The following is a 23,588-nucleotide window of genomic DNA, read 5'->3' as shown; positions in this document are numbered from 1 at the left end:
CGGATCCGGCGAAATGCAATGCCGGATCCGGTTTCCCCCCCCATTGACTTGCATTTGCGCCGGATGGCCATGCGTTTCATCCGGTTTTCGCCGGATCCGGCAATGTGTCGCAATCCGGCGTCTGGAAAAAACGGCTACTGTAACGTTTTTTGTCTCCGGCGAAAAAGCCGGACACGCCGAATCCGGCGTGTCCGGCTTTTTCACACAATGATAGCCTATGAGCGCCGCAATGCGCCGGATCCGGCAATAGCCGGATCCGGTTTTTTGGGTCTGAGCATGCTCAGTAGCTCTGCCCACAAGACACATATATAAAAGCATGACAGTGGGACCCTCAGCCACACCCAACATGCCACCCAAGACAGCAACCAGGCGCAGGAGAAGGCAGGAGACCACTGCAGCACCATCAGTACCACCACCACCCCAAATGGAGCAGCAAAGGGAACATGCTGAACAATGGGAGGGGAGTCCAGCAGCAGATGAGAGACGGTAATTATCAAATCCCCCATTCCTCAAAACTAGGGCCATGGAATATCAAGATATTCATTGGCCCTTTGTTTCTCTTTATTCAACAGCCGCCCAAGAGATGCAGCAGCAGCAGTGGCAGCACTGGCAGCAGCAACAGCACCACCCACAGCCATGGAGTCTGGCCAGCAAGAGGACAGCACATCTTCTTCTGGGAGCCCTCCCTCGCATCGTCAGCGTTTGACGGTAAGTTTTTATTTCCAAAATCCATCATCTCTGTAATATATGTCTATTCATTGCCTTTTATTTCAAAACAGGAATCACAAGCTGAAGAGGAGCTCTCAGAAGACGAAGGAAGGGGTGGACAGACACCTGGAGTGGGCTCACAATTGGTAAGTTTTTTGCATCAAACGCAGAAACACAACATCACACTACACACAACACATAGAAAACAATGTTCTGCAGACCACACACAGCAAACAAATGCCAACATCCAAACACATAAATTTTTTTCTTTTCTTCACTAGTCTTCCCAATCTGGTGCTCGGCCAAGAGGTCCTCGCAGTGCCTCCCAGGGTCGTCTGCGACAGCAACGCGGCGGTCACCAGCGTGAAAGTATAATATTTAAGTGAAATTTTGGTACACTTTTTATTTCATGTCTTAAGTGTGGTGACTAATTTTGCTATTTTTCTATTTTACTTTAACAGCCTTCACAGCGTGCTCCCGACTCAGACGGTGAGGATGGAGGAATTGATGTTGACCACCTCATCGATCTCGTCAGAGAAAGGGAGCCGCTATGGAATATGGCTGACCGCCGCCATGCTGACCTGATCGTTACCCGACGACTCTGGGAGGAAATCCGTTCGCTCCTTGTGGCCCGCTGGGAGGACCTCGATGCTCGGGCCCAGATTAAAGAGCGTAAGTATATACAGTACCGGTTGCTTGATGCAAACCAGTGTTTCCCGAACTCCAGTCCTCGTGGTCCCCACGGATCATGTGTTCAGGATTTCTATTTACTATGGAAATCCTGAAAACATGACCCCTGGGGACCATGAGGACTGGAGCTTGGGAAACACTGATGTTGTATACTAACCACTTTGTCCTTTCTCGTTTCAGGGGACAGAATTGTGAAGCGGTGGCGGTCTGTGAGGGATCGTTTCAAGAAGGAGTTCAATAAAGAGATGCGGGCCCCGAGTGGATCTGGAGGATGCAGGAGCAAGTACAAGTACGCAAGAGCCCTGTCGTTCCTCCGGGATACAATGGTCACCAGAAGGTAAATATTACACACCACATGTGAAAAAAAAATGTTTAGATGTAACAATTTTTTTTCAGCCAGGGCCATGCCATGTCACTATTTTAATTATTTTTTTTTTCTCTTTATTCCACAGCACGGTGAGCAGCACTCGGGAGCCTGCACGATTGGACCCTTCTGAGGCGATCCCTGAGGAGACCGGCACCGAGGGACACTTCGACCGCCCCGGTACATCTGCTCCTTCCCAGCCTTCCCACACATTCGACCCATCTGTCCCATCCACCAGCACAGGAGCATCGTGGCCGCCTACATTACATGAAGCTGCTGGTGAGGAGATCGCTTTCCCTTTACCCCACCCTTCTGCCCCTGCCACCTCTAGTACACCTGCGGGTACTGGGCGGCAGCGGCAGAGGGGTCAGGAAAAGAGTTATGCGCCAGAGTTCTTGCATCTGAATGCATCTTTCCAGAACTGTCTAAAAGTCTTGTCAGAGCAAATCTCCGCAGGCTTTCAGCAGATCAACTCCAGCATTCTGGAGGTGAAGACACTTCTGCAAACCATGCATTCAGAAGCAAAATCTTCGCCAAACCACACCTTTTTCAGGTCTGTTGTGGAGCGCATGGAAACGCTCTCTCCTACCCAGCAGATGCATGTAATGCATTCATGCCACGGTGTTATGATTGAGTCACCGTAGGAGGCAAAAACAAAAATGCTAGCTAAGTCCAGAAAACCAGAGAGGTTGGCAGCTATCGGATTGCAGACCCCTGATATTATCACAACAACTAACAGTAGCCGTGGGGGGTTCCTACGATGCCCTAGACCCCTCGATCACAGCCGGAGAATTAAATAGGCCTAAAGAAAGAAAGGGGAAATCTAAACTGCCCCAGAGCAGACCCCAAAGCAATAGGCAGCCCCCAACATATAATGACGGTGAAGCAAGATGAAAACACTAACACAGACAGAAAGATAGACTGAGCAAAGACGGGGCCCAAAACTACCTAGATAGGAAAGGACAGGAAGGCTGCTGTCTGCAATCCATGAAAAACCCTATGAAAATAAGAGCCAACGGACTGACAGTGAAAAAGGCCCTGAAGACGCTAGGCTTCAAAAAAGCTATGTCAGTACTCAGGAATATTCTGAAGACAGAGCAACAGGCAAAAGGAGATTCAGCTCATCCCAGCAGGGAATGGCAGAATCCAGAAAAGCAAGGAAAACAAACACAAAACATAAATGCAAACAGGCAAAGCAGAAACTTAGCTTTAGGGAAGCAGTGTCCTAGAAGTCCACAGAGAAATCACCCGCAGGGCAGAAGGGCGTCGGCAGCCTTATATCCAGTCCGTGACTCCACTCAGCCAGTCATCCTCATTAGACTCAGGTGCCTGATAATCAGGCTCATTACCTTCCTTTACCAGAATAGGGAGTTCCCCAGACCTCAGTGACGAAGGGGAAAATGAACTCACAACAGTACCTCCCCCTTGAGGAGGGGTCACCAAACCCTAAACCACGCCACCAGGGAGATCAGGGTGAGCCCGATGAAAGGCACGCACCAATCTTTTGGCATGAATATCAGAGGCAGAGACCCAGGAATTATCCTCCTGACCATAACCCTTACACTTAACCAAATACTGGAGTCTCCGTCTAGCCAGACGGGAATCCAGTATTTTCTCTACCTCATATTCCATGTTACCTTCAACCAATACAGGGTCTGGAGGTGCCACCTCAGGAACAACTGGTTCAACAAACCTCTTCAACAAGGACTTATGGAACACATTATGGATTTTAAATGTGACAGGAAGAGCCAAACGAAAAGAGACCGGATTAATAATCTCCAAAACCTTGTAAGGTCCAATAAATCTAGGCTTAAACTTAGGAGAAGCCACCTTCATAGCAATATTTTTTGATGATAACCACACCATATCACCAATCTTAAACTGGGGACTATGTCGATTGGAAAACCGCTGGGCCTTTTCCTGGGAGAGAGATAACTTATCCACCACTTGGTCCCAGATCTGGTGCATTCTCTCCACCACAGTGTCAACACCTGGGCAGGCAGAAGGCTCCACCTGCCCTGAAGTAAATCGAGGATGAAACCCAAAGTTACAAAAAAAAGGTGACATCAAAGTGGCAGAACTAGCTCTATTATTTAAAGCAAATTCGGCCAAGGGCAAAAATGAAACCCAATCATCCTGATCAGCGGAAATAAAACATCTCAAATACGACTCCAAGGTCTGGTTTGTTCTCTCTGTCTGCCCATTGGTCTGAGGGTGAAAAGCAGAGGAGAAGGACAACTGAATTCCCAGCTTGGAACAGAAAGTCCTCCAAAATCTAGACACAAACTGAACTCCTCTGTCAGATACAATGTTCTCAGGAATCCCGTGCAAGCGAACCACCTGTTGCAAAAACAGGGGCACCAACTCAGAGGAAGCTGGCAACTTAGGGAGTGGTACAAGATGAACCATCTTAGAGAACCTATCACAAATCACCCAAATAACAGTCATTCTCTGAGAGACCGGCATATCAGAGATGAAATCCATTGAAATATGGGTCCATGGCCTCCTGGGGACCGGCAAAGGCATCAACAACCCACTAGAGCGAGAACAAGATTTAGACCGGGAGCAAGTCCCACAGGACTGCACAAAATTCCTGACATCATGAGACAAGGTGGGCCACCAAAAAGAGCGACTCACCAGATCTCTAGTACCAAAAATACCTGGATGACCAGCCAATGCAGAGCAATGAACTTCAGACATCACTCTCTTCTTCCACTGGTCAGGAACATACAACTTTCCACTGGGACAATGCTCAGGTTTGTCCTCCTGGAACTCCTGCAGAGCAAGTCTCAAATCGGGCGAGATGGCAGAAAGAACTACCCCCTCGCCTAAGATGGTAGCAGGCTTGGTCACCACAGGAGAATCAGCAAAGAAACTCCTAGAGAGGGCGTCTGCCTTGACATTCTTAGTTACAGGAAGAAAAGAAACCACAAAATCAAAACGTGTAAAAAACAAGGCCCACCTAGCCTGTCTAGGGTTCAAGCGTTTAGCCGACTCTAGGTAAATCAAATTCTTGTGGTCAGTGAGGACCACAACTTGATGTATAGCTCCCTCCAACCAATGTCTCCACTCCTCAAATGCCCATTTCATGGCCAACAGTTCCCGATTCCCCACATCATAGTTACGTTCAGATGGAGAGAACTTTCGGGAAAAGAAAGCACAGGGATTCATTTTAGATGTTACAGGATCCTTTTGGGACAAAACAGCTCCTGCACCAATCTCAGAAGCATCCACCTCTACCTGGGACGGGAGTGAGACATCCGGTTGCCGCAAAACCGGGGCGGAGGTAAATCTTCGCTTCAGCTCCTGAAAGGAAGCAACAGCCTCCGGAGACCAATTCAACACATCAGCACCCTTCTTAGTCAGATCAGTCAATGGCTTGGCAATACTAGAAAATTTAGCTATAAATTTCCGATAAAAATTAGCAAACCCCAAAAACTTCTGGAGGGCCTTCAAAGAAGTGGGCTGAACCCAATCATAAATGGCCTGTACCTTGGCCGGGTCCATTTCAATAGTTGACAGAGACAAAATAAATCCCAAAAATGAAATCCTCTGTACTCCAAAAAGGCATTTCGATCCTTTGACATACAGGGAATTCTCCCTCAAGATCTGGAACACAGTCCGAATATGTTCCACATGAGAATCCCAATCCTTGGAGAAGATCAAAATATCATCCAGATAGATAATCAAAAATGTATCTACAAAGTCTCGGAAAATATCGTTCATGAAGCACTGGAAGACAGAAGGGGCATTAGTGAGCCCAAAAGGCATCACCAGGTACTCAAAATGTCCCTCCGGAGTATTAAACGCCGTCTTCCATTCATCCCCCTGCTTAATGCGGATAAGATTATACGCCCCCTGAGGTCAAGCTTGGTAAACCAGCAAGCACCTCTAACTCCAGAGAATAGATCCGAAATCAGGGGTAACGGATACTGATATTTAATAGTAATTTTATTGAGGAAACGATAATCAATACAAGGCCTTAAAGAACCATCCTTTTTGGCCACAAAAAAAAACCGGCACCTAAGGGTGAAGAGGATGGTCTAATATGACCCTTCTCCAACGCCTCCTTAATATATGACCGCATAGTCTCGTGCTCGGGTACAGATAAATTGAAGAGCCGACCCTTGGGAAATTTACACCCCGGGCTTAGTTCAATTGCACAGTCATAACTCCTATGAGGAGGCAAGGACGCAGACTCATTCTCACTAAATACATCATAAAAGTCCGCCAAATAGTCAAGAACATCATGCGACTGAGGAGAGGTGGACGAAACCGGAGCCTCACTAAAGGCACACCGACAACCCCAACTCACCACAGACACAGACTTCAAATCCAAAACTGGATTATGAATTTGCAACCAGGGAAACCCCAGAACAACGGCATCATGCAGACCATGCAACACCAAAAATCTGCAATTTTCTTGATGGTCTGGGGCGACCCGCATGACCACCTGGGTCCAAAACTGAGGTTTATTTTTAGCCAAAGGAGTAGCATCGATCCCCCTCAAAGGGATAGGCGTCTACAGAGGTGTCATCGGAAATCCACAACGTTTAGCAAAATCCAAGTCCATTAGGTTTAGCGCTGCTCCCGAATCCACAAAAGCCTTGGCGGAAAATGTGGACAGGGAGCAGATCAGAGTAATTGCCAGAAGAAACTTAGGTTGAACACCACCAACAGAAAACGTGTGTGCAAAGCGTTTCTCTCGTTTAGGACAAACAGAAATATTATGCGAGGCATCTCCACAGAAAAAACACAGCTTATTACGCCTTCTGAACTCCTGACTTTGCGCCTTAGACAAAACTCTATCACATTGCATAGGTTCAGACGTCAGTTCAACCAGTGGCAACACCTCTCGTGCAATCCTGCGTTCACGTAAACGCCGATCAACCTGAATGGCTAATGACATAGAATCGTCCAGACCAGAGGGAACAGGAAATCCCACCATAGTATCTTTTACGGCTTCTGACAAACCCTTCCGAAAGAGAGCAGCCAAGGCATTATCATTCCAGGTAGTAAGGACCGCCCACTTTCGGAACTTTTGACAGTACAACTCTGCAGAATCTCGACCCTGGTTTAATGCCAACAGGGTCTTTTCAGCATGATCAATAGCATTAGGTTCGTCATACAACAACCCCAAAGCTTGAAAGAATGCGTTCACATTAGTCAGAATAGGATCATCTGGTTTCAAAGAAAACGCCCAATCCTGGGGATCGCCACGCAGCAAAGAGATGACAATTTTAACCTGCTGCGCGGAGCTTCCTGACGAGTTAGGCTTCAAGGCAAAAAATAATTTACAATTATTTTTGAAACTCAAAAATTTAGATCGATCCCCAAAAAATACATCAGGTGTAGGGATCTTTGGTTCAACAGCATGCGAACGAGCAAAGTAGGCGGAAATTCCCAGCACTTCCGCAGCGAGCTGCTCCACACGATCAGACAATTGCTTTATCTCCATTGAGAGAAAAAAAAATTCCCCCTACGGCCTCAGAGATATAGAGGAAAGAATATACACACACTTTTTTTTTTTTTTTTTAAACACAATTCTTTCCTGCTATTGAGTACCCTAGGATATGCGGTATGGCGGGTGATTCTGTTATGATTGAGTCACCGTAGAGGCAAAAACAAAAATGCTAGCTAAGTCCAGAAAACCAGAGAGGTTGGCAGCTATCGGATTGCAGACCCCTGATCCTATCACAACAACTAACAGTAGCCGTGGGGGGTTCCTACGATGCCCTAGACCAATTGATCACAGCCGGAGAATTAAATAGGCCTAAAGAAAGAAAGGGGAAATCTAAACTGCCCCAGAGCAGACCCCAAAGCAATAGGCAGCCCCCAACATATAATGACGGTGAAGCAAGATGAAAACACTAACACAGACAGAAAGATAGACTGAGCAAAGACGGGGCCCAAAACTACCTAGATAGGAAAGGACAGGAAGGCTGCTGTCTGCAATCCGTGAAAAACGCTATGAAAATAAGAGCCAACAGACTGACAGTGAAAAAGGCCCTGAAGACGCTAGGCTTCAAAAAAGCTATGTCAGTACTCAGGAATATTCTGAAGACAGAGCAACAGGCAAAAGGAGATTCAGCTCATCCCAGCAGGGAATGGCAGAATCCAGAAAAGCAAGGAAAACAAACACAAAACATAAATGCAAACAGGCAAAGCAGAAACTTAGCTTTAGGGAAGCAGGAATCAGACTGGTGTCCTAGAAGTCCACAGAGAAATCACCCGCAGGGCAGAAGGGCGTCGGCAGCCATATATCCAGTCCGTGACTCCACTCAGCCAGTCATCCTCATTAGACTCAGGTGCCTGATAATCAGGCTCATTACCTTCCTTTACCAGAATAGGGAGTTCCCCAGACCTCAGTGACGAAGGGGAAAATGAACTCACAACACCACGGTGCTCTCCACCATGTTACCTCCCAACCTCCTCCTCCCACCCCAGTAGTTCCTCCACCTGCACCCCCTCCAGCCACTTTCCATCCTCCCCCTCCTATTACATACCAGCCACCTTCCCAGTACCAGCAACCTCCCCAGTACCAGCAACCTCCCCAGTACCAGACATCTCCCCACTTCCAGCAACCTGCCCCGTACCAAACTTCTTCCCCGTACCAAACTCCTTCCCCATACAACTTGCCATCAACATCATCTGCTCCTACAGTCCCTGCCCAACCCTCCACTCCACCGCCCACCATTTCTTCTGCCTCCCACATGTCCACCCATTCTGTAGCTTTTTCCACACCTTCACCTCTAACTGTTCCTTCCCCACCACGATCCCAGTCCTCTCTCCACACTCCCAGTGTCGAAGTGTCCCGCAGCCCCTCCAGCAGTATTTCCACCCCACACTACACAGATTTATAATGTGTGTTTTTTAATAAAAAAAGGTCATTTGGTTTAAAACATTTATTAAAAAAGTTTTTTTCACTTTAAAAACATTTTACAAAAAAAAAAATATTTTAAATAAAAGTTCAATTATCGTTTTACAATGGTTGTCTGTCATTTCTTTCTGCGGCGAACTATGTTTAAAAAAAAGGTTAAATACAGGGTATTTCAAAGGTAAAAAGGTATTCAAAACCAGGTATATAACTGTGGGTAAATTTTAGCTTTTTGCCACAGTTGTGTTCCTGGTTGTGTTTGAAGCAAAGTATTTCACCTAAAAAGTTGTGTTTATTGTTGGTGATTTCCTAACAATGTACACAACTTTTGTTAAAAGGTGAAATACTTTGCATAAAACACAACCAGGTACACACCTGTGGCCTAAAGGAAAAAATAGTAAGACCATGACAAGATAGCCAACTTTGGTTGGCAAAGGTATATACTGTTGGTACAGAAGGTACACAAGTTTGGTAAAGGGCACAAATCTTTCACACTCTGTCATCCTGCCAGTGTACTCTGCCTTGAGGTGACATAGTATAGTGCAAAATTGTCCCTCATTACTGAAACCGTCACAGAACTTCTAGTGGTAAGGTCATGGTAATCTTGCAAGGTGGTTTCTTCAGAGGTGTCCTCAATGGAAATGGGTTCCTTGCAGATAACAAAATTGTGGAGTACCACGCAAGCTTTGATCACCTCATTCACAGTTTCTGTCTTGAGGTTGATCGCAGTCAATAGGACCCGCCATTTGGCTGTCAGAATACCAAAGGTACATTCAACCATTCTTCTTGCTCTTGTGAGGCGGTAATTAAAAATGCGTTTTGTTCTTGACAATCCTCTGCTACCGTACGGTTTCAAAAGGTGTTCTGACAGCTGGAAGGCTTCATCCCCTACACAGACAAATGGCATAGGTGGACCAGATGTTTGCGGCAGTGGTCTAGGGGGTGGGAACTGGAAGGTGTTTCCATACAGTTTACGCCCCATGGCAGACAGTTTGAAAACTTGAGAGTCATTGGAGCGGCCATAGGCCCCAATATCAACAGCAATAAATTTGTATTCCGCGTCAGCGATGGCCATGAGGACAATTGAAAAATATTTCTTGTAATTGAAATATTCCGATCCCGATCCTGCTGGCTTTACAATGCGGATATGTTTCCCGTCCACAGCGCCCAAGCAGTTCGGAAACTGACATATCTGTTGAAACTTTTTTGAAATTTCAATCCACCTCTCTGTTGTGGGCTCTGGTAAAAACTCTTTAGCTAAGGAGTCCCACAGTGCACGGCATGTGTACTTCACTATTCCAGATATGGTGGAAATCCCGAGTCTGTACTGGAAATGCAGTGACGAAAGGGATTCTCCAGTTGCAAGAAATCTGTGGGGAATGAAAAAACAATCAATTAGTTTAAAATCACAGCATTACATACCAAAAGTCAGCTATAACACTTGGAGATGCAAACTCCCACCAACAAGATTGCAGTGAAAGTGTGCTCTGATGCGAGCATATCCAATAAATGTGTCTTACCTTAAAGTCACCATCAGACGCTCTGCGGGTGAAACAGAGAAGCGGCAATAGGTGTCCGATTTTCTTATGAGGTGTGCAATGCGCTCCACCAAGTAATCAAAATTCTCCATTTTCATCCGAACATATCCAAAAAATGTATCCGGGTTTCGTCTAAGGTCCATGCAGAGTGTAGAATAGACCCCACGCGTCATTCTCTTGGCTGTGATGGGGTGGATCCACAAACGTCGTCTACGATGCCTGATGCGCTGCTGTCTCGCTCTCTCCTTCTCCAGACCAATCACCCTCAAACGATTCGCCTCCGCTGTAAAATCCACCAAATTCTTCAAAATATTTCCAATCACAACATCCATCTTCGCCAGTAACTTGCTCTTCTCTCCAACCTGCACTTTCTCCTCTACAACCTGTCAAAGAAGGGCTGTAGGAACACGCTATATATAGTTTTTCAGTAGCCAATCCCTTTCGGAAGGCCACAAGGGGCGATTTTAAAAACCGGATCCAGCGTAATCCGTCGAAAAACGGATCGAAAACCGGATGAGATGGATCCGGTTTTGGCTGTCAAGCGCAAGACGGATCCGGCAGAAAACCGGATCCGTCACATCCGGTTTTACTAAACATTTGCCGGATCCGGCGCTCCGGCACGACGCCGGAACGCGCCTGACGCCGAAAACCTGATGTGTGAAAGTAGTCTAAGATCCGGGGATGACATGTATAGTTGGCTCGGAGGGGGGCTAATAAGACTTATTTTATCTCTCAATATCCATTAGGAATAGCGCATCTGCATCCAAGACACTTCAAATACACACCTCAACTCACCTACAGTTATGGCTTCCCTCATCTTACATCTAATTACCTTCTAGAAATAGAATATTTTTAGTGTTATTGGTTAATTTCATCCGTTTCACTGTCCCTTGCACAGAATCAGCAGTAAGATCTCACTGAACTTTTGAAGATCTATCAGCCGTGAGGTTTTATTTGTAAAGCAACACCACCCTCTAGTTTCTACATAGTATATTGCATCCACCATTCTGTTTAGTCTTGAAAAGGACCGAGTTCAATAAACTTGCCTGTTTGATCTGATGTGAAACCACAGCTCAACAACTACTGTACACACTTCCCAACTTGTAGTGAACAGAAATAGGGACAAACAATGCAGTGACCTAGCACATCATGGCAAATTTTGATAATGCCTCTAGCTCCATCCGCAATTCACAACCATTTACCATTTCTTTTACTCTGGTGAGAGGCCTCAGTGGGGTAAGCAGTGAGGGACATTCAGCAGACACCCAGGACTGCAGGACATAGATCTAAATTTGGGTCCATTTCGCTGTTTTCAGGATGGTTTGGATGTACGGATGTATTTTTTGTTCATTCATTCATAGCTGTAGCAGCCAGAACTTTTTCATTTTTACGTAAGCTTCACTATATGACATCTTGGTTTCCTGTGTCTATTAGGATATGTGCACACGTTGCGGATCCGCAGCGGATTTGGCCCTTCGGATCCACAGCAGATTCTGCTGTGTTGTACAGTGCTATTAAAGTCTTTGAGAAATGAAAAACGCTGTCCACATGCTGTGTATTTTCTGCTGATTTAAATCCGCAGTATGTCAATTCTTTGTGCGCATGCGCAGCGTTTTGACACCTGCTCCATTATAGGAATCAGCAGGTGTTAAAACGCAGGGGAAATCCGCACAAAATCTGCACTAAATCCACAGGTAAAACGCAGGTCAGCACAGAAAAATCTACAGGGTAATCTGCAATATGTGCACATACCCTAAGGCCGTGCTCACATGTAGCGCAAATACTGTGTTTTTTGTTTTCTGCGTGACTTCTGCAGATGTTCGCACCATCTACACAACAGCAATCTTCACTGTATTTTATTACGCCTTTTCCCCGTATTTGATGCATTTTTTTTAAGCAAGCAGAAAAAGTGTTTTAATTATTTTTTTTAATAGTACAGAAAAGCTTTGATTCAGCACTTACAAAGTAACTGCACTTTTTTAATGGGTTTTTAGGCTCCCCATAGCAGCCACCTCAGCAGAATTTCTGCACATTAAAACGCAGTAGGAAAAACACAGCATTTAATGTTATCAGCATTACAAAACATAAGTCATACCATTTTTTCACACTATTTACCGATCACCATAAATAATCTGATGGCTGTGATCTTACTATTACAGGGACACCAAATGTTTATTTGCTGATTTGTGATGTTTTTTAATTTACAGAGTAAAAAAATTTTTGCAATTGTTTTTCATTATTTTTTACTAATTTTATAGCAAAAGAAAAGTCTGACTTTTCTATTCCTTCTACACGCACAAAGAAAAGCATTGGTATATAGTGAAGTAATCAGAAACCCTGCAAGGAGATCAATCCTGATGAGAGCTCTTATCAAACAACTAGAATACTAAATCACTCAGTGTATAATTTTTTGCCAAATTTCCATTTTTTTCACAAATAAACGGAAGTCATATCAAAGAAATTTTACCACTATCATGAAGTACAATATGTCACAAGAAAACAATGTCAGAATCACCGGGATCCATGGAAGCGTTCCTGAGTTATTACCTCATAAAGGGACAGTGGTCAGAATTGTAAAAATTGGCCCGGTCATTAACATGCAAACCACCCTTTGGAGTAAAGGGGGTTACACTTCTTGAATGTGATTTTGCGCACAGTATAGGGTGCAGTTTTTAGAATGGTGTCACTTTTCGGTATTTTATGTCATATTGACCCCCCAAACTCACTTCAAATGTGAGGTGGTCCCTCAAAAAAATGGTTTTGTAAATTTTGTTTAAAAAATGAGAAAATTGGTGGCCAAATTTTATCCCTTATAATGTACTAAAAAAAAACAAAATATGTTTCCAAAATTGTGCTGATGTAAAGTAGACATATTATAAAGAATAAAAAAATGCCAGCTCACCGATCGTCAGAAAGTGCACGGTCCTCCGTCCTGATGAGACACATTTATGTGAAATTTGAAGACAAATTGTTGCAGTTCCTCCATAAAAAAATTCTTTTATTTTGTCACGATAAAAACATGATCAGCTTCTTAGACAACATCAAGGCACACGCGAGTAGTACGAGTTACGCGTTTCAATCACTGCTGCAATCTTTATCATTGATGTGGGAAATGTTATTTATTAACTATTTTGTGTGACACCACTCTCTGATTTAAGGGTACAAAAATTTAAAGTTTGAAAATTGCAAAATTTTCTAATTTTTTGCCAAATTTCCATTTTTTTTCAAAAATAAACGCAAGTCATATTGGAGAAATTTTACACTAACATGAAGTACAATATGTCACAAAAAAATCTCAGAATCAGTGGGATACGTTGAAGCATTCCAAAGCTACAACCTCTTAAACTGACAGTGGTCAGAATTGTAAAAATTGGCTTGGTCATTAAGTAGCAAATTGGCTTGTCACTAAGGGGTTAAAGGACTTCATTCTGGCTGTGTGTTTTATTTACAATATAACTATAAGATTAGTAATAGATAGGTGTCTTATAGACACCTCTCCAATACTAAGCCATGGGCTTGATGTCACCGGACAATACAAAGGTGACGTGAACCCCACTTGTCACAGGTGCAGGGAAAGTGGGAAGAGCCAAGTAAATCGCCAGAGTTGACACATCTATGAGATGAGCCTTTTCTGGGCAGCTGCAGGCTTCTGTTTTTTAGGATAGGTGGGCAATATCAATGGCTCCTTACCAGACTGAAAATACCTGACCCAGCTGTCTACTTTAGCAAGGCTGGTTATCAAAAATGGGAGGGACCTCACGCCGTATTTTTTTAAATTATTTATTTAAATAATGATAAAAATGGCATGAGGACCCTCTATTCTTGATATCCAACCTTGCTAACGCTGATAGCTGAGCATTGCAAACCCCAGCTGTCAGTTTATCCTGGCTGGTTGTCAAAAATAAAAGGGAACTGTGGGAAAGTAATTATAAAGAGAATCTACATTGTAGATGGACATTGGGTCTCCAACCTCTGGAAGGATAAATAACTCCTGTGGTGTTGGGAGTATAGGCTATTGTTCCTAAACTGAACATTTTATCGGACACACATTCCGTGTGGAGGTGAGCTACAAAGCATTGTTCTTCAGATGGACATTTAGTCTCCAGCCTAAATGGAATGCCCTCAGGCCTTTTGACACCAGGACTTTATCCTAAATCCAAGGAAGCCATCCAGGGGAAAATGATGACCACAGCAATCATAATTTCTCATATTACTGGATGATTGGACACTCTACTACAAAGGATAAAGGAGCAAGGGTGGAGTCATGGCTTGTATGTGGGTGTGGATGTGTATTGTTTAGTGATGGGCATGCACTATAATGCTCGGGTGCTCTTTGCTCGGGTCGATCAAACTGGAATGCTCGGGGGCTCCATCCGAGCAACGAGCCCAATGAAAGTCTATGGGAAACCCGAGCATTTTTGCCACGATTTCCACCCCCCTCCCCCCAGGGTCTTTTTAGGGTCTGAAAACATCTGAAATCAATGGGAACAGGCAGGCGGCATTAATATTCTTAAAGGGCCATTATTTAACAGTGGGTTTCTTATACTGTTATTGCCTATTCATTGAATGGGTGGGCTGCCAAAAATTAGGACACACCCCAATACCTCCCATTATAAGAAAGTGGGTCTCCCATAGTGTTTGCCTATGCATTGAATGCAAGGGCTGCCTTACCCCAAAGTTACACGCACCCCAATAACCTTTGGAAAAGACGTCCTGGATGGCCACATGAAATCAAAGTTCCCATTATTTTTCATTGTGGTACTGTCATACTGTAAGACTATGCATTGAATGCAAGGCCTGCCGTGCAGCAAAGTAACACGCACCCCAATAAGCCTTTCAACAGACATACTTGAGGGCCCCATGACACAAATGTTCCCATTAGAAGGAAGTGGGTCTCCCATAGTGTTTGCCTATACATTGAATGTAAGGCCTGCCCTGTCACAAAGTTACATGTACCCCAATAAGCGTTTGAACCCACATACTGGATGACCACAGGAAAACCAAGTTCACATTATTCATTTGGTTCTGCAATACTGTTAGCCTATTCATTGAATGCAAGGTCTGCCTTGCCACAAAGTGACATGCACCCCAATAAGCCTTTGAACCCAGGTACTGGATGGCCACAGGAAAACCAAGTTCACATTATTAATTTGGTACTGCCGTACAGTTAGCCTATGTATTGAATGCAAGACCTGCCCTGCACCAAATTCACACACACCCCAATAAGCCTTTGAACCCATGTACTAGATGGCCACATAAAACAAAAGTTCCCATTATTTTTCATTTGGTACTGCTATACTGTTAGCCTATACTATTGGATGGCCACATGCAACCATAGTTCCAGTATTCACTTGGTACTCCCATACTGTTTGCTTATGTATTGATTGCAGGCCTTCCCTGCACCAAAGTAACATGCACCACAAATAACCCTTGGAATAGACGTAGAGGTGGGTCTCCTGAAAACAATGTTCCCATTATTAGGAAGTGGGTCTTCCATAGTGTTTGCCTATGCATTGAATGCTAGGCCTGCCAAAAATTAGGAGGCACTCCAATGCCCCTTGAAAGAGACATAGAGGAAGGCCTCATAAAAAAATGTTCCCATTATAAAGGAGCGGGTCTCCTTTATTTGGAATGCCTATACAATAAGTGTATGGGCTGACAAACATTTCCCCCGTGGGGTACATATTTTTCTAAATTCTTTGACTGGCATCATAAACACCCTTTCAAACAACTAGAGTTGCTGTAGCAACACGGAACATGGTCACCCTTGTTTTCCAGTGGTGGTGGTCTGGTGTATGAGGAGGATGGGGAGGAGGAGGATGACATCAAATAGCCAAAATCAGGAAGCGTATACCCATGTGTGGGTGTGAAGAGGTGCATGGGAATACACCTCCCAAAAAAGACACTGTATTTGAGGTTATGTTTCACTGTTATCATTTGTTGGTGTAGAGAAGTCTGGCCCAATCCAGCCCTTGTTCATTTTTAGAAGAGTCAGCCTGTCTGCAATTTCAGTTGACAGGTGAATGTGCTTATCAGTTATAATTCCTTCAGCAGCACTAAAAACCCGCTCTGACAAAACGCTAGCAGCAGGGCAGGCCAGGACCAGGCCAGATGAATCACGGAGGACATTGGTGCGGTCAGCAAGTTACTCCCTCAGCATCATCCAAAATATTCCATTCCTTGTGACATTACCCTGTGCCTCTGGGCCAGGGCAATGGGAAAGTCTGAGAAAACTCTCCCAGAACTTTGCCAGTGTTCCCCTGCGTCTGCTGGATTGGAGTTGTGTCTCTCTCGCCTGTACAGGAGACAGGAGAGGCCCAGATTTCCAGGCGGTGAGAACTTTGAGGGATTATCACAGATTCCTGTTACCAGCGAGCCAGGGAGGATGCCGGTGCACAGGGAGCATTTGAGTGCTCTGTGATTGGCAGCTGTTGTTTACCAGAGCGGCTTGTACGTGTCACAAAATAATAAAGAGGGCTTCCATTTCTCCCGGATGTCTATTCATGTGTGTCCGTCTGTAATGTACTGCTGCTTTAAATGGAGACCTTGAGCAGAAAAGCATTTTTACAAACTTCCTCATTTTGCCTTTTTGCAGGAACGTGTCTCTGGTATTTCACTTGTCACATAATAATAATAATAATACATTTTATTTCTATAGCGCCTACATATTCCGCAGCACTTTACATTTCAGAGGGGACTTGTACAGACAATAGACATTACAGCATAACAATAATCACATAGATCATAACAGATACCAAGAGGAATGAGGGCCCTGCTCGCAAACTTACAATCTATGAGGAAAAAAAGAGAGACACGAAAGGTGGGTGGTAACAGTTGCCCTAATTGTATGGACCAGCCATAATGTTAAGTGTGTAACAGTACAGACACAGAGGGCTAATTAATGTATAAATCATGTGGGAACATGATGCAGGGTACCTGGTTATGGTAAAAACTTTTGGCTGTACCACACAGGGATAGATTAGATTAATGTGTTGAGGCGGTAGGCCAGTCTGAATAAATGCGTTTTCAGGGCACGCTTAAAATTGTGGGGATTGGGGACTAATCATATTGACCTGGGAAGTGCATTCCAAAGAATTGGCGCAGCACGTGTATAGTCTTGGAGACGGGAGTGAGAGGTTCTGTGGATGCTAACCTCAGGTCATCAGCAGAACGGAGGGCGCGGGTAGGATGGTATACTGAAACAAGGGAGATGTAGGGTGGTGCTGAGCCATGGAGAGCTTTGTGGGTGAGGGTAATAAGTTTGTACTGGATTCTGGAGTGGATGGGTAGCCAGTGTAATGACTGGCACAAGGTAGAGGCATCGGTGTAACGATTGGCGAGGAATATGATCCTGGCAGCAGCATTCATGACAGATTAGGCCTCTTTCACACTTCAGTTTTTTGCATCAGTTATAATCCGCCAAAAAGGCGGACAAGCGGATCCGTTCTCAACTGATGTGAACGGATGGCACAGGATCCGTTTTTCAGACGGATCCTGAAAATGAAGAAATTTAAAGGAATCGGAGAGAGAGAGAGAGAGAGAGAGAGAGAGAGAGAGAGAGAGAGAGAGAATTTTTTTTTTTCTCCGGCACCCAGAAAGAAATTCGGGTTAAATCAGTGTTTGCAGGATCCGCTAGAGAAAAAAACGTTACAAGCTCCGTTTTGAAATTTTTGAGGATGGTAACGGACAGCAACTTTTGGCGGATCCTCACAAAAAACGGATGCAACGGACAGCAATCCGTCACAATCCGCCATTAATGCAAGTCAATGGGAAAAAAACGGATCCTCAAAAAAAATTTGAGGATCCGTTTTTTTTCAAAACCTGGCGGATTGTGACTGATTGTAAAAAACGGAAGTGTGAAAGAGGCCTTAGAGGGGGGAGAGTTTGGTAAGATGGAGACCGATTAGAAGAGAGTTACAAGACGAGAATGAATAAGAGAAACAGTAAGAGTTTTTGCGGAGTCAAAAGTAAGAAAAGGTCGAATTCTAGAAATGTTTTTGAGGTGCAGATAACAAGAGCGAGCCAGTGATCGTATGTGGGGGATAAAGGAAAGCTCAGAGTCAAGTATGACCCCAAGACAATGGGCATGTTGCTGGGGAGTAGTGGAAACACACACGGAAATGGCAATGTCGGGTATGGGTGCATTAGTAGAGGGAGGAAACACAAGGAGTTCATTCTTTGACAGGTTCAGTTTCAGATATAGTGAGGACTAGAGTTGAGCGAAAAGGGTCGAAAAATTTCAAAAGTCGCCGACTTTTGGCAAAGTCGGGTTACATGAAACGAAACCCGACCCTAGGATGAGGTCGGCCACGAGGTCGGTGACTTACACGCCAAAGTCGCGTTTCAAAAGTTTGTTTTGCGCTCTTTTTCAGCCAATCAGGATCCACGGACACTGTGGGCAACGTGATGACATAGGCAGGGGTCACCACCATCTTTCAGAAGGGCATGCAAGTGATTGGCTTGCTTTGGTGGGTGTCACAGGGGTTATAAAAAGGCGTGCACGCCGACCGCCATCTTACTTCTGCCGATCTTAGCATAGGGAGAGGTTGCTGCTGCTGATTCTGTAGGGAGAGCGTTAGGCAGGGAAGAAGAAAAAAAAACTGCTTCTGCTGCTAACGATTTTGCCTGTACAACACACCAGTCACTGTGTGTGCAGTGCAAGGGGAGGCTATATTGTGGTGGATCAGCGGTGTTGGTTGTTAGGCTGCCTTCTAAGGCTTCCTGACAGCTGCATTGCTGTTTACCCACTGCTCTGCAAACTGCTTTTTTAAAAGCAATCCCAATTTTTTTTTTTTGTCCTGCTGAGGTACTGAGCGTGCATTTTTTCACACCATACAGCGGTGTACGCTCCTCACACAGTACCGTGTACCGGCTGTTATCACAGCCACAGTGAAGCTATCTGTGTGTCACTCTGTGAGAATAAGTCGAGGACATGTTCCGTTCTTACAGACCTGCACCTACTAGTTTTGTCTAGCTTTCAAACAGTTAAATATATTTGCTGTTTGATAACATTCAAAACTATAGAGAGACAGCGTGTGTCAGTCCGTATACTTAAAAAACACGGAGCTTGACAATTTTACGTACACCGGACAGCCGTGTACGTGCACGCTCCTCTCAGTACCGTGTAACGGCTGTTATCACGGCCACAGTGAAGCTATCTGTGTGTCACTGTGGAAGGATAAGTGGAGGACTTGTTCCGTTCTTACAGACCTACACTCTAGGGAGATTCCTATTCTGCCCAATTCTACATACACCTTGTAGTTTGTGATACACTAGCCAATTTCTGCCTGTGACATAGCGCTCTGATATTCAGTGGGCCTCACACAATCCATAAGTGTCCAAGGTCCACAAGTGTGTGCAGAAATTCAAAATCTCTGTGATCCTGTAGTCACTTTTTTCACACCTGTGCCATCGAGCCTGTGACATAGCGCTCTGATATTCAGTGGGCCTCACACAATCCATAAGTGTCCAGTGTCCACTAGTGTGTGCAGAAATTCAAAATCTCCCTTATCCTGTAGTCACTTTTTTCACACCTGTGCCATCGAGCCTGTGACATAGCGCTCTGATATATGATGATAAATGGGAAAGATACAACCAAGCCGTCAGGAAGAACAGAATTCTGATAATAAGAATAATAACCTGAGGCTGAAAGAGCTTTTTTTGATATGCTTGATTATTTTATTGAAAATAACAGTCACACAAATCACCCAACGTTTTGGCTTTACTAGCCTTTTTCAAGGGTATCTTATCTAGGTAAAACAAAAAATAAACACCAAATCACAAAATATGAATTATTATACAGAATATGAATTATTATACAAAATAAATGAATTGCTGACTGATACATATTTATAGATCAATATTAAATCTATGATATTGTAGACATATCACTCAAATAGCAAAGTCATAGATAGTTCTGATGTCCATCATTGGAGGCAGTTCACATTGAGCAGAAAAAAACATATTGACAAAAAAGTCAAAAAATTCACTAGAACCTAAGGCAGTTTCTGGTATCTCACCAGTGTGGTATAGAAAGAGGAAAAATATATATAAAAAATTTTTTGTATATACCTGTGTAACCGTGAGGATAATGATAAGATTCTAGAAAAGGGAAAGGGAAAAAAAAGGTTTTTGCCAAATGAAACCAAGTCCATAAAAAACATATTATATACACCACCATTATTGTGAAGCAATCAATTCCAGATGACAAACCTCTAAGCAGGATAAGCGGAGAACAGGACAGCGCCGCAGTCAAGGGAGAAGTGAATAGAACACCAGTGAATGAAACTATTTAAAGCATTTTAATTAGGAAAATGTGGAGCAGCTGAAAAGATAAGCTAGCGATAAAGACGCGTGAGGAGACCATCAGTCAGGACGGAAGTGTGGCATGTCAGAAAAAGCAAAGAGAAATAAACGATGTATGAGACATCTGTGTATGTGCACATGCGTCGTCCTGCACTAAAGACGGAAGTGGGACATGTTCAGACCAGAAGAAAGGCTTGATAGCCAGCGAAATATTGAAAGCAATTATATATATTCAAAATCTCCCTTATCCTCTAGTCACTTTGGTCACAGCTGTGCCATCGAGCCTGAGACATAGCGCTCTGATATTCAGTGGGCCTCACACAATCCAAAAGTGTCCAGTGTCCAAAAGTGTGTGCAGATATTCAAAATCTCCCTTATCCTCTAGTCACTTTTGTCACAGCAATGCCATCGAGACTGTCACATAGCGCTGAGATATTAGTGGGCCTCACACAATCCAAAAGTGTCCAGTGTCCAAAAGTGTGTGCAGATATTCAAAATCTCCCTTATCCTCTAGTCACTTTTGTCACAGCAGTGCCATCGAGCCTGTCACATAGCGCTCAGATATCAGTGGGCCTCACACAATCCAAAAGTGTCCAGTGTCCACTAGTGTGTGCAGAAAATCAAAATCTCCCTTATCCTGAAGTCACTTTTTTCACACCTGTGCCATCGAGCCTGTGACATAGCGCTCTGATATTCAGTGGGCCTCACACAATACAAAAGTGTCCAGTGTCCACTACTGTGTGCAGAAATTCAAAATCTCTGTGTGTCATGATCCAGGACGGGATTTCGCTTTGACCCGTCCTGGTTAGACTAGGGGTTGATTGTGCTGCCTCTCTCTGGCAGCAGGAGGCTATTTAGTGCTCACTGGACCTGGGTCCGGTGTCAGTTATACTCCTGCCCTCGGCTGAGTTAAGTGACCTCTTGTATACGTGTGCCTTGTGCCTGATATCTTGCTTGTTTGTTTGGTTGTGATCTGGTTCTGTCCCTGTCACGAGTTCTGCCTGACCCTCTTGTACTGCGCTACCTCTCGTGTATGACTCTCTGCTTGTGACCCGACTTCTCTCTGCTCGTCCCCTTGGTACCACGTCGCCCTCTTGTGTATGACCTTTGGCTCTGTCTGACTACCCGTCTGTTCGTCCCTCCTGTACCTCGTTCGCCCGTACTGTGTGTGACCTCTGTTTTGCCTGACTCTGAGTTGTTGTATGGTGTCCTGTCCTATCTGAATACAGGACGCTAAGCCCCGCCCCCTTGCAGTCACATGACCATAGGTCCCGTGCACATTATTCAGTTTTAGTGTCCGCAGGTCCTATGCATCTTTACTTTCCAGCACTGACTGGATCCTGACACTATTAGCCTGAAGCACGCCTGGTCACCTCTGCTGCCCTGCTCCCCAGGTAACTTTCAGCACTGCTTCTGTTCTCAGGACACGCGCACTGGCTCTATGAGCAAGTGCAGTGCGGTGTCTCTGACACTGTGATCCTGTAGTCACTTTTTTCACACCTGTGCCATTGAGCCTGTGACATAGCGCTCTGATATTCAGTGGGCCTCACACAATCCATAAGTGTCCAGTGTCCACAAGTGTGTGCAGAAATTCAAAATCTCTGTGATCCTGTAGTCACTTTTTTCACACCTGTGCCATCGAGCCTGTGACATAGCGCTCTGATATTCAGTGGGCCTCACACAATCCAAAAGTGTCCAGTGTCCACTAGTGTGTGCAGAAATTCAAAATCTCCCTTATCCTGTAGTCACTTTTTTCACACCTGTGCCATCGAGCCTGTGACATAGCGCTCTGATATTCAGTGGGCCTCACACAATCCATAAGTGTCCAATGTCCACAAGTGTGTGCAGAAATTAAAAATCTCTGTGATCCTGTAGTCACTTTTTTCACACCTGTGCCATCGAGCCTGTGACATAGCGCTTTGATATTCAGTGGGCCTCACACAATCCAAAAGTGTCCAGTGTCCACTAGTGTGTGCAGAAATTCAAAATCTCCCTTATCCTGTAGTCACTTTTTTCACACCTGTGCCATCGAGCCTGTGACATAGCGCTGTGATATTCAGTGGGCCTCACACAATCCATAAGTGTCCAGTGTCCACAAGTGTGTACAGAAATTCAAAATCTCCCCTGTCCTATAGACACCTTGTACCTTGTTTTACATTACTATATAGTTTGTTGGATTTTGTCTACATTTCTACAAAAAATGAGGAAGGCTGGTGGAAGAGGCCGTGGAATTGGGCGGGGTTGGGAGCTGGTAATGATGGTGTTGGTGGTGGATCTGATGGTAGTGGCAAGAGCAAAATAGGACCGAATGCAGGAGGTGTTGAGCCTGCGTCATCATCTGGCTCCATAAGGCTTCGAAGGCTTAGCTTTCTAGGAGTTGGCAAACCGCTTTTAAAGCCAGAGCATCAGGAAAAAGTTTTGTCTTACATTGCTGACTCAGCCTCCAGCTCTATCGCCTCCTCTTCTGAAGTTGTAAAAAGTAAAAGCACTGAGTCGTCATTGGAGGCTCATGTTCATGAACCACACCTTTCCTTGTGTCCTTCACCCCAACCAAGATTGAAGGATGACGCAGGCCATACTACTGATTACTCCATGGAGCTGTTTTCACATACCATGCCTGGATTATCAAGTGAAATGGTGAATTACCCAGGCCAAGATGAATCTGACATGGAGTGCACTGATGCACAGCCGCTGATAGATGATTCTGCTGGTACATTCACTCAGAGCACTACATTGTCCTCGCAGTGTACAGAGCCAGATTCTGACCCTGATGAGACTCAGGTGCCCCTTCCCACACACTATACCACCATACACGGTGACACAGAGGAAGGTGCACATGACATTGAAGAGGAGGTGATGGATGACCCAGTTGTTGACCCAGATTGGCATCCATTGGGGGAAGAGGGTGCTGCTTCCAATAGCTCAGATGAGGAGCATCCACAGCAGACATAGACATCGCAACAGCTGTTATCTGGCAGGCCCGGAGCACTCCAAAGACAGGTTCCAAAAATCAAAAGAGTTGCTGGACAGCTTGTCCAGAGGGTCAAAAGATCACAGCGTGCTAGGCCGCAAAATGTCTGCCAAAGTAGGAAGAGTGCAGTGTGGC

This window comes from Dendrobates tinctorius, unplaced genomic scaffold (assembly GCF_039654945.1).
Source record: "Dendrobates tinctorius isolate UK_male_01 unplaced genomic scaffold, ASM3965494v1 ptg000028l, whole genome shotgun sequence".
Taxonomy (NCBI): Eukaryota; Metazoa; Chordata; class Amphibia; order Anura; family Dendrobatidae; genus Dendrobates; species Dendrobates tinctorius.
The sequence above is the reverse complement of the archived record's forward strand: the minus strand, read 5'-3'. Positions refer to the sequence as shown.